The sequence below is a fragment of the Lathyrus oleraceus genome, chromosome 1, assembly GCF_024323335.1.
Source record: "Lathyrus oleraceus cultivar Zhongwan6 chromosome 1, CAAS_Psat_ZW6_1.0, whole genome shotgun sequence".
Taxonomy (NCBI): domain Eukaryota; kingdom Viridiplantae; phylum Streptophyta; class Magnoliopsida; order Fabales; family Fabaceae; genus Lathyrus; species Lathyrus oleraceus.
Genome location: NC_066579.1, coordinates 411,357,695 through 411,369,068, shown reverse-complemented (window position 1 = coordinate 411,369,068; position 11,374 = coordinate 411,357,695). Strand labels below are relative to the sequence as shown.

Genomic DNA, 11,374 nt, shown 5'->3' with positions numbered 1-11,374 from the left:
TTTTGGTCAACACTATATCAAATGGGAGACAACCTTGTAGAGGACCCGAAATACTGCTCAAGAATCAGTACTGAATGAAATCCGCTGACGACTTGAGGGGAAACAAAATCTTGTGTTGGATCTATGCAAAATGCACCATCAAAACAAATGAGGCAACTACAAACTCAGCAGGGGAAACCAACAAAACTCAGCTGGAGATGGTGAAAAGCTGTTGGCGAGGAAATAAAGATCACACCAGCTACTTGTGGAGAATCAACAATGCCTCTCATTTTAGGGCTCACCTGTTCTCAGACCGCTGTTGATATTCTTTAAATGAAATTGACTGCTCTTAAAAGTAACTGCTTTTATTATTTTAAGAAAACATGATTTTGATTTAAAAATTCAATTTCAAAATGATCATCATAAAATTTAATTCTATTTGGATGAAATAAACAAGAGTGGAAACAATTGGGTAAAAGCTCGACTTTATTTAACAGAATGGTGGTCTGTAAATGAAAATACCCCATAGATCTTTACAAAAGTTGGAAAATGGTAATTTACATGGAAAAGGGATACATTGAATACAATGATGACTAATCCTACTACTGACTTCAATATCCACTGTGCTCCTGGCTTCGGTTGAAGATGAATCAGAACCAAACGTTATGCTCAAGAATGTCTTTAAGACTGAAGATCAGTAGGATGCAGTTACTTGTCATAATCCCTAATTTTTGCAGAAATTTCCCCAAGGTGGGGTACTCAATTTATCGGGATAATATTCTATTTTATGTCTCTAACTATTGCCTGGATCTCCCTTTCGGGTATTCAATCCACCGAGACGCTCTTTTTTGCATAAGTCTCCCATGAGCAATCTTCCAACTGATCCATGAGCAATCTTTGATTACTGCGTGTGTAGTATGAATATCGGGAAGTCAGCTTGACTGTGGATGATTCTGGACAGAAGGGCCAAATGGTAAGTTTTCTGGATTTTTTCTGATGATATGCAGAATGATGCATGAATATTATATTTGAGATTTTTTTGATGCATGAATGCATGAATGAGTGGATGAATGATACACAAGCATGGTTCTCACGGGTTAAACACACAGCTGGCATAATATCACGGATTTGAGATAAGGATGGAAGATAACTCTGATTGCTTTCCATAATGGGGATCTCACCGGTTGTGGTCTAGGGTTAGATAGGGACCCCAAAGTCATCGATTCATTTGGTTGTTTGGCGCTTACGGCAAAAGCTTATCGGTCGTCAACTCCCTCAAATGAGCCTCTTCTGGGTGAGATCTTCGTACCGACCCCGCGAGAAAAGCTTCTCGGAGACCCGCACTATACGACCATCGACACCGGGTTCTAGACAAGGGTCCCAAAGTCATGGACCTCCTTGACTGTTCGCCGCTTACGGTAAAAGCTTGCCGGTCGACAACTCCACAAGGAAAATCTACTTTTAGTGAGATCTTCGTACCGACCCACACGAGAAAACCTTCTCGGGGACCCGTACTACGTGACCATCAATCTTAATTGGCCGAAGGTTCAATGTTCTATGAAGGTCCTTAGAGTCATGGATCCTAATGAAAACATTGATTGCTTACGTCAAAAGCTTGACGATCGTCAACGTCTCCAAAAGAATATACTCTAAGAGAGGTTCTCGTATCGACCCTTACGAGAAAAGCTTCATGGTGGCCCATACTACTCAACCTCTCCTATCTCAACTTGCACTCTAGACTCGGGTAGAGAGTCTTTCCCACCAGGCTTCTTGCAACCAAAGTACTATCCATCACTACCATTGAATCGTGGAACCACATAATAGATCATAAAATTTAAAGCAAAAGACAATAAATAAGGCAAGCAATATCAAAAGGATAAGCACCCACATACGTGAGGAAGCAACCTAGATTAGGCTTGACTTGCTTAGGGAGGTGTCCCCAGCAAAGTCTCCAACTGTCGCTACGCAAAAAAAAACAGAGTCGCCATCGGTTTTTATTTATTCCTAAGGAAAGGGAAAATATCGAGAAAACCCCAAAGAATGGTCATCGCAACCACGAACAAGTTCGGAAGTCGGTTATACAAGGGGAAGGTATTAGCACCCCTTACATCCATGGTACTCCATGGGAACCATCTAGGATGATTGCGCTTATGTGGATGTTGTTTATCGAATGTTTGCTTGCCATAGGTTTGTGGAGTAGATGTAGATTTTAAATTAGTGTGCTCGCAAAGGATTGGGTCTTCATGCCTACGTATGCCCACTTGTTGAAGTGGGAAATCAGAGCCCCGTAGTTCATGGGTTTAAAATATTTTTTTATTTTGTTGATTTTATTACCTTGAAGAAGGGTTTTCGATTATCTCGCCCTAAGGCTCAAACAAAAGGTTTGAATGCGTTGAATAGTTTTTAGGTTTTGAGAAAGTGTTATTGATTTCGGATTGCACTAAAGACTATAGATAAAGGCGAATACCTGGAACTACCAAGCCAAACGTCTTGTGTTCGAAGCATTCAGAATGCGTGTAGGAAAGCTCCAGTCTCATCCTTTCTTTACCACTTAAGGCTCGTGAAGTACAATCTTAATCGTATTTATTGTATTTTTGAGTTTGGTTTAAGAAAAGACCGTTTGACGTTGGATCAAGGGTTTGCTTATTGATTTCGATTTGGTGAGCGCTCTTAATGCCTATGGAGTAGCTAACAAGCAATAAAAGACAAAGCAAGTAAAAGCATACATTGGAAAGGGAGGGGGTACATGTAAAGTACAAGGGAATGTAGGAAATAAAAATCAAATCAAGTGAAAGTTAATTCTAGAATCTATCTCTATCTAAACATAAATTAAAACCAAGATTAACCACATGAGAAATAATAGCTAGGTCAATTGGAAAATTCTATAAATCCTAAAGCTATAGCTAGGTCAATTGGAAAATTCTATAAGTCCTAAAGCTATGGAAGCATGCAAGATTAGCTTATTTCTAAGTCTAGGGGTAAAATCATCATTTTCATATCTCTATTTAAATTTCTAACTATGAGATCTTAATTAAAGTCAATTAAATTCTAAACTAAATCTAATTATTCTAATCTAATTCTAATGATCTAATTAGAAAACTAAAATCTAATTATCTAAAATATTAGCCTAAATTTAATATTCCTAATTAAACTTCACAATTCTAAAATTATTATTTCTAATTAATTCCTAAAATTCTAAAATTCTAAAATTCTATTAGACTACTCTAATCAATATTCTAAAATCCTAAAAGTTTAATCAAGGTTTAATATTCCTAATTACTGAATATTTCTAATAACTAATTAAAAATTAATTACAAGCTAATTGAAAGATGATTAACGAACAGTGAAAAACAAACTGGAAATGGGCCTTGGATGGGGGGTGTATCCGATAGGAGGTGTGTGAGCGTGATGGAGATTACGGAGGGATATGTTTGGTATCTGTTTTGGACCTGAAGCCCAAGAGTGGATGGATAAGGAGAGGCAATGAAGTCTTCATCTTCCTCTATCACTCAATCACATCATTCACGTCGGTTTACAGGAACTTCTCAAGAAAATGAAATTGAAATTGAATTCTCCATTCCATTCGTTCTTAGGCTTAGATAACAGAAATTGAAGAGAAAAGAGCTCACTGATTTCGAAGTCCGATGCGGTTGTTCGATTTCCCCTAGTTGTGGCGCGTGGTTGATAAAGCGGATGAGGAATTACTGGATCGTGGCATTGAAATGAAGAATCCAGGTTTACGCTCGGCGTCGTTTCTTCGTGGATAGGATCTTGGATTTCTTAAAAAACTCACTGAAGAAACCATGTTGATGAATCGAGGCGCGAAGGTTCGTTACGATCTGCCTCTATTGCGATGCCTGGTTTCGTGATGAATTGGTGTGGTGAGATATTGAGTTGCGAGAATCGGTGCGGTTTGGCCTTGAATTCAATTTGCAGTAATTGTTGTGAGATTGTTGTGGTGCGGGAAGAAGGATAAGTGGCAGCGTTAATGCGTCTCAGAGGCAAGATCGAACTTCTTCCTCTTACTCCGGTCCGGTTACGTCCGTTCCAGGATGAGTTGTGGTGGCGCGACTTTGGTGAGTTTGTTAGGTTAGAGGGAAGGTGGAGGAGATTTTGTTTGTTACGGTTGTTATCAGTGGTGGAGGATTGTGGAATTTCTGACGAAGAAGGAAGAAAGAGGTTTTGTAAGGGGGAAGAGAGAGTAGGAAGAAGATTCAAGAAGGGAGAAACGGTTTTGCAGAAAGAGGGGGAGCGAAAGAAGGGGAAATTTTCAGAGGGGAGAAGAAAAATGGAAACTCTGTTGATCAGGTATTTATAGCTTAGAAGTGGATTCCCTTTGTAATTGGAGCTGCGTTTTCTACTTTTCCAATGCCGTTTTGATTTTTCGTTGATGCCATCATTTTAACATGTGTTTCATTTCATTTCTTGCCGCGTTTTACAGCTGTACAACTTTGGCTTAAGTTGCGTTTTTTCTGTTATGCCTTTCGCAGTGCTTCGCTCATGGTATTGCTACGTTTTGGCGCTGAGTTTCGGTGCTGCTAGCTTATTGGCTTGGGTGCGTTTTGACACTGTCATTTCTGCTTTGGTTTTGGCGTTTGTGTTGTAGTTGTTGTTACAGCTAAACTGTGTTCTGTTTATGCAGCTTTTGCATTTCTGTCTTTCCATCCCATGCCTTAAGAGTACTACTCTGTTGAAGTGCCCTTCCGAACGAGAAGGAAAGAGTCCATGGCTTCTTACCTTTGATTTGGTTGATGACATTGATGTTAACACTGGCCTCTTCTTCACTCTGTCCACCAGACAAGAAACGCAACAGCTGGAACAGCTGCAGGGATGGTTCTCTGTAAAGCTCTAACGGTGTGCTCGGCGATACCTCAGGGGCAACCTTTGGTGCATCAGATCCGGGTGTCACCATGTTTGACTTCAAGAGAGTTCCTTCAAGGATGACTGATGATCACTCAAGGCCTTGTAAGTTGCGGCAAGGACACGCTCGGTAATGGTAGCATACTTGAGAATATCGTGTGAACCATCAACAAGGATCTCAGGTTCAACAAATGGGGACAAGTCCGTTCTCTTGGCATATGACGGCATAACGGGCCAATCCGTAAGCATTCTCATGGATAAAGTGCTCTGGAAGTGGTGTAGCTGTTGTTACAGCTTGGACTTTTCATGCTGTTTTATTTTCCAATTGTTTCCTTTACCTTTTTTTAATTAGAATGTTAATATTAAAACAAATTGACAATGGGTTTAATAAATGGGTTAGATAGATAACCAAAAATGGATTATGAAAATTGATTAATGAATAACAATTGAAATGGGTTTAAATGGATATGGATTTTGTATGGATATGGGTTTTGAAAAAAAGGATTTTGAATTAAAATGGATTTTTATGAAAAAGATGAATCTGCTTAACTATTTTCAACAATTATGGTCCATCAAGAAAAAGAAGGAAAATTCTACAATGATTAAGCTTCTGCAATTAAATCGAAACAGAAATCTTGATTTTGAAATGCTACAATACTTCTAAAATTAACTCAGAATTCACAAATCAATTTTAACTTCAAAAAATCAATTTTGGCATTAAAATCAAGTTGAACTTCAAAGTAATGCAATTCCTAGAACTAATCTGAAAAAAGATGAAATTATTTCTAAAATCAAATTTAAATTTCAAAAATCAAATTCAACCTCAAAAAATCAATCTAAACTTAAAAAATCAATTAAAAAATGTTATGACATAATGCTAATTGTAATGACAATATGCAATGAACGGATGAATTCGACTGATTCTACTTTTAAATCAGATTGAACCATGGTTGAATGAAATGACTGAACAAATGCATCAATGCACCAAGAAACATATGAATTCAAGTCACGTACCTCCTTGTGTTGAACCATGCTTATCCGAATGAAATGAATGGATGAAGATGATATGCAAACGTTTGAGATTAGTGACCTATAAGATTATGTGAAGGGTGGGACGAATTTTGGGGTATGACAGACGCGTGAGCTCTTCACCATCCATAGTTGTAAGAATCAAAACACCGCCTGAAAAGGCTCTCTTAACAACATATGGGCCTTCATAATTAGGAGTCCATTTGCCCATAGCATCTAGTTTGAAAGATAGAATCTTCTTGAGCACAAGGTCACCTTCTCTAAACACACGAGGCCTGACCTTTTTATTAAATGCTTTCTTCATTCTTTATTGATATAATTGACCATGACACATGGCATTCAACCTCTTCTCTTCAATCAAATTTAGCTGGTCATACCTGGTCTGACACCATTCAGCATCAGTCAACTTGACTTCCATCAAGACACGCAATGATGGGATCTCAACCTCTACTGGGAGCACAAATTCCATGCCATAAACAAGTGAGAAAGGGGTTGCCCCTGTTGAAGTATGGACGGACGTACGATACCCGTGCAAAGAAAATGGGAGAATCTCATGCCAATCTTTGCACGTCATAACCATTTTCTGAATGATCTTCTTGATGTTATTGTTTGCAGCTTCAACAACCCCATTCATTTTAGGTCTGTAGGGAGAAGAATTATGATATGCAATCTTGAAGTCTTTGCAAAAAGCTTCCACCATATTATTATTCAATTCGACCCATTATCAGTAATGATCTTACTAGGCACACCATAATGGCATATAATCTGATTCTTGATAAACCTCACAACAACTTGTTTGGTTACGTTCGCATACGATGCCGCTTCAAACCACTTTGTGAAGTAGTCAATAGCCACCAAAATGAAACGATGTCCATTCGAAACTCTGGGCTCAATCATGCCAATCATATCAATTCTCCACATGGAGAAAAGCCATGGGGAGGAAATGACATTTAACAATGTCGGAGGAACATGAATTTTATCTGCATAATTTGACACTTGTGGCATTTCTTCACAAATTTGCAACAATCAGATTCCGTTGTCAGCCAATAGTAACCTGCTCTCAATATCTTCTTTTCCATAGCATATCCATTGGAATGAGTACCAAAGGAACCTTCATGGACTTCAGTCATCAACAAGTCTGCTTCGTGTCTATCCACACATCTGAGCAGAACCATATCGAAGTTTCTCTTGTAAAGTACATCACCATTCAGGTAGAAATTGTCGGCTAATCTCCTCAAAGTCTTTTTATCTTTCAAAGATGCCCCAGACGGGTAAATCTGACTTTGGAGAAAACATTTGATATCAAAATACCATGACTTTTCATCTTTGACTTCTTCAACAACAAACACATGAGCTGGCTTATCAAGACGCATAAAAGTTAAATTAGGAACTTCATTCCATAATTTTACCACAATCATTGAAGTCAACGTTTCAAGAGCATCTGCCATCCGGTTTTCATCTCGAGGGATATGATGAAATTCAACCTTTGTAAAGAAAGTTGAAATCCTCCTCGCGTAATCTCTATACGGTATCAAACCGGGTTGATTAGTCTCCCATTCTCCTTTGATTTGATTCACAACCAAAGCTGAATCTCCATAGACGTCAAGATATTTGATTCTGAGATCAATGGTCTCTTCAAGCCCCATAATGCAAGCTTCATACTCAACCATATTGTTTACACCTCCATAGTCACCTAGGAGTCTTTCCAGAGGTGGAACTGGAGGAATTTCAGCCATAGTTTCTTTTTCTGAATCGGAGTGATTAGAAGGAACTTCTTCTTTGGAATTCAATGTAGTGTTTCTGCGTCTCCAGTGAAGGGTTCTCTCGATTTCTGTGTCAAAAAGAAATTCTGCTGAGGACTCTCCTCGCATACACAGATTAGTGAATACAAATATATAAATGACAGAAAAATAATTTTATTGCAGAGCAACAAAATTTTAATTGAACTAAAAGTGAACTCTATAGTTTGGCAGTTCCTCGACAACGGCGCCAAAAATTTGATCGGAAAAATAGCAAGAGTACTATTTTGCCTGTTATAGTAATAAAGGGGAAATTCCCCGAATGTAGATCTCAAGGACTGCAAGTTAATACTGAGTTCAATTAAACAAAAATTATAATTGAGGTTTTTAAATTCAAAATTATAAATATAAAGGCAAAGGAAAATAATAATGAAAAATAAGGGTTTGCAAGGTAAGAGGAATAATGTCAGAAGAGGTGTATGATTTATCCCTGTAACAACTCTGAGTCACTATTGCATCAACAAATATCAATTACTACCAGTTCTCAAGGGTATTTTCTCCCGAAAATGTTTAATCATTATACCCTAATTTCTATGCCCATAGGCAATTAGGGTGAAGTTAACCTTTATTATATCAAGAATGCTCTGATTCACACAGAGTATCCCTAGTCCTAGGTGATATATACTGCAGAGTAATCTTATGAAAACCTTATCAATGGCGGTCCAACCTTATTAATAACCATACAACACTCTCGATTTGTCTGAAAGAGAAAGCATTAAACACATCAAAAGATTATCGTAAAAACAATATTATAAATGCAATCGTAAACTCATAGTCATTACAACTCTAAATCAGGGACACCCCCATAACATTGGGGGGTTTAGCTACTCATATTGTTCAAAACAAATTCAAGATAAAAAATATACATTACAAGTAATTGGATGACTTGGATCTTCAATCGCTTCCGCTCATGAAAACCTTCTGCTCTCCGAATTCCTTGATCTCTGTAATCCTTGATCTTTTGACAATTCTGTGTTCGCCTCATTCCAAGATGCTCTTTTCTCTTGTAGAAACTCTCTTAATATAGTGACAATCCCTTGGCAGAAGGTGGAAATCTCCAAAACGTCCCTGTAGCTTAAGCCTGGTGAAAAATCCCGAAAACTGGAAAATTAGCGTTTTGGGCTAATAATGGTCGTGTCAGGCTGACACTGGTCGTGTCAGGATGACACTGGCCGTGTCTGGATGACACAGGTCATGTCAGGCTGACACGGGTCGTGTCAGTTGACACGGGTGGCCGTGTTAGGCCACTGTCTTCGGCATTACTTCTTCTTTCTTGGCCTTCCTCCTGACACGGCCCATGTCAGGCCTCCTGAACTGTGAAATCTTCTTTTTTCGACCGCTGAAACTTTCCACTTTCTCACATTGAGTCCGTTGGACTTCTTCATAGACCTGGAACTCATAAACACGAAAACCAAAGTGTAAAATCATGAAAACACAAAATAAAACTGGCAATTAATAAAGTTTCTTAAATAACTTACGAGAATGAGAATTAACTTTAAAGGTACCATAATGCGTATACCGTGTCTCAAAATCCTTGGTTTCTTTTCGGATAAGCAACAAAAATATAGTGAAAATGGTGACCGATCACTCCTCTTCCTCTTGGAAACCACTAATGGATTCACTCTCGATATTCTTCACACTCGAGACACCTTGGAGTCTTCCGCTTTTAAGACCTCTCTCGATGAGTTCTCCAACTTTCACCAAGTCGGAGAAAGTTGTTTATGCACTACCTACCATCCTTTCGAAGTATGGGCTTTGTAGGGTATCTATAAACGTATCCACCAATTATTTCTCTGAGAGAGGCGGTTAAACACGAGCAACAAACTCTTTCCATCTTTGTACGTACTCCTTGAATGACTCATTACTCTTTTGAGATAAATCTTTCAATTGAAACCGACTGGGAGCCACGTCCAAATTGTATTGGTACTGCTTTAGAAATGTGTTAGCTAGGTCTGACCATGACTGAAAATTACTTATTTCTAATTCCATGTACCAACTCAACGATGCCCCACTCAAACTGTCTTGAAAATAGTGAATCATTAGCTTATCATCGAGGGCATAAGAGGTCATTTTTCGGCAGAACATCACCAAATGGTGCTTTGGACAACTATCCCATTTGTACTTCTAAAAGTCGGATACTTTAAATTTAAGGGGTATAACCAGGACAAGAACTAAACACATGTTTAAAGCATCCATATCAAAAGCATCACATCCCTTTATAGCTTTAAGTCTTTCATTCAACATACGGTACTTTTCAACAATCTCAATAACCTCTAGTCTCTTGGTCTTCCTCACCGGGATTGCCACTTGGGAATTTGGCTTTGAGAATGCAAAACTATGATACTCAATAACATCATGAGGTAAGGAATGTCTATCTCGGACTATGGGATGCTCTTGTATATCAGGGTTCTCAATAGGGATTTGAACAGGTTGAGGTTGATCTTGATCGCTCACTTGAGATGGAGTGACATTTTTCGTGATGACAGTTCGTTGAATGTTATCCTCTTTATTTGTCAAAGATGTCATAGCCTCCATGAGTTGGACTAACTGGTTCTTCATCAAGTCAACATCTTCTCTTGACGCAAACTGGTTTTTCCCTCCAGGGTCCACGATCTTTCAAAAGCTACTTCGAGTCTGATACAGGTGTTAGGAAATCAGTTGCGGGTTATGGACAAATGATGGATGAGTTTTTTGGTATTTTGGAAAATTATATGCAATGCATGCTGATGAATGCAAATGTGGTAACATGTGAATGGATGCAATGTGATGCTATATATTTACTATATTTTGGTACGCAAAGAAAATGCAACGCATGTAGTTAGGATTTGGGATAATATGAGTAACTCGGAACACCCTATTTGGTAGGTTTCTTAATAGATAGTTCTAGGATTTCTACCCATAAACCCACTCATGAGACAATTTCTAAATTTTTCATAAGGTTACCAAAGTCATGGACCATAATCGTATCAATGTCATGCAACGGGCTAGATACTTTATGACAAGAGTGATGAAAAGTCTCTTTTGAGAGGAACTTTCATGTTGGGTGCAACAAGGAGAGGCCCTTGGAGTCCAATATTATATGACCATCAAAGCAGAAACTGGTTCTAAGATGGGATCCTAGAGTCATGGACCCTTCATGAATCAACGTCATGCGACATGATAGTTGTATTATAACGAGATCTACAAATAGGTCTACTCTAGGAGAGTCTTCATGCTAGACACACAATGACCCTTGGGAACTAACACTACACAACTTCCAATTCTAAATTATATGTTCTCTCTTATTTTTTCAAAGCTCGGGTGTAGAGCTTTATTCATGATATCAAAATCCCAACGATCATATATATATATATATATATATATATATATATATATATATATATATATATATATATATATATATATATATATATATATATATATATATATATATATATATATATATATATATATATATATATATATATATATATATATATATATATATATATAAACGATCCTTTTTCATTTGAATTATTTAAAAAAATTATTTGATGGACAACGAACATTTGATAAGAATCAATTATTCAAAGAGTTGCACTAGAATGCTTGATCTCAATGACCCTTATTTTGTCCAAGTTAATTAAAGTGTTTTAGAGAACGAAAGAAAATAATGAACAGTTAACCCAAAACGCGTGGCTCAGGACCGATCAATCAAGGATTTCCAC

General features: G+C 37.8%; 1 long non-coding RNA gene and 1 pseudogene across 1 annotated transcript; one reads left to right on the top strand and one right to left on the bottom strand.

The window, feature by feature from the left end:
- The first annotated feature begins 1,092 nt into the window (after window positions 1-1,092).
- On the top strand, window positions 1,093-3,955 carry LOC127076639 (uncharacterized). Its single transcript, XR_007786847.1, has 2 exons — window positions 1,093-2,846; window positions 2,887-3,955. It is a non-coding gene; the product is annotated as an uncharacterized LOC127076639 (long non-coding RNA).
- Window positions 3,956-4,483: 528 nt separating this feature from the next.
- LOC127112371 (fructose-bisphosphate aldolase, cytoplasmic isozyme 2-like) lies at window positions 4,484-7,739 on the bottom strand (annotated as a pseudogene).
- Window positions 7,740-11,374: the final 3,635 nt, after the last annotated feature.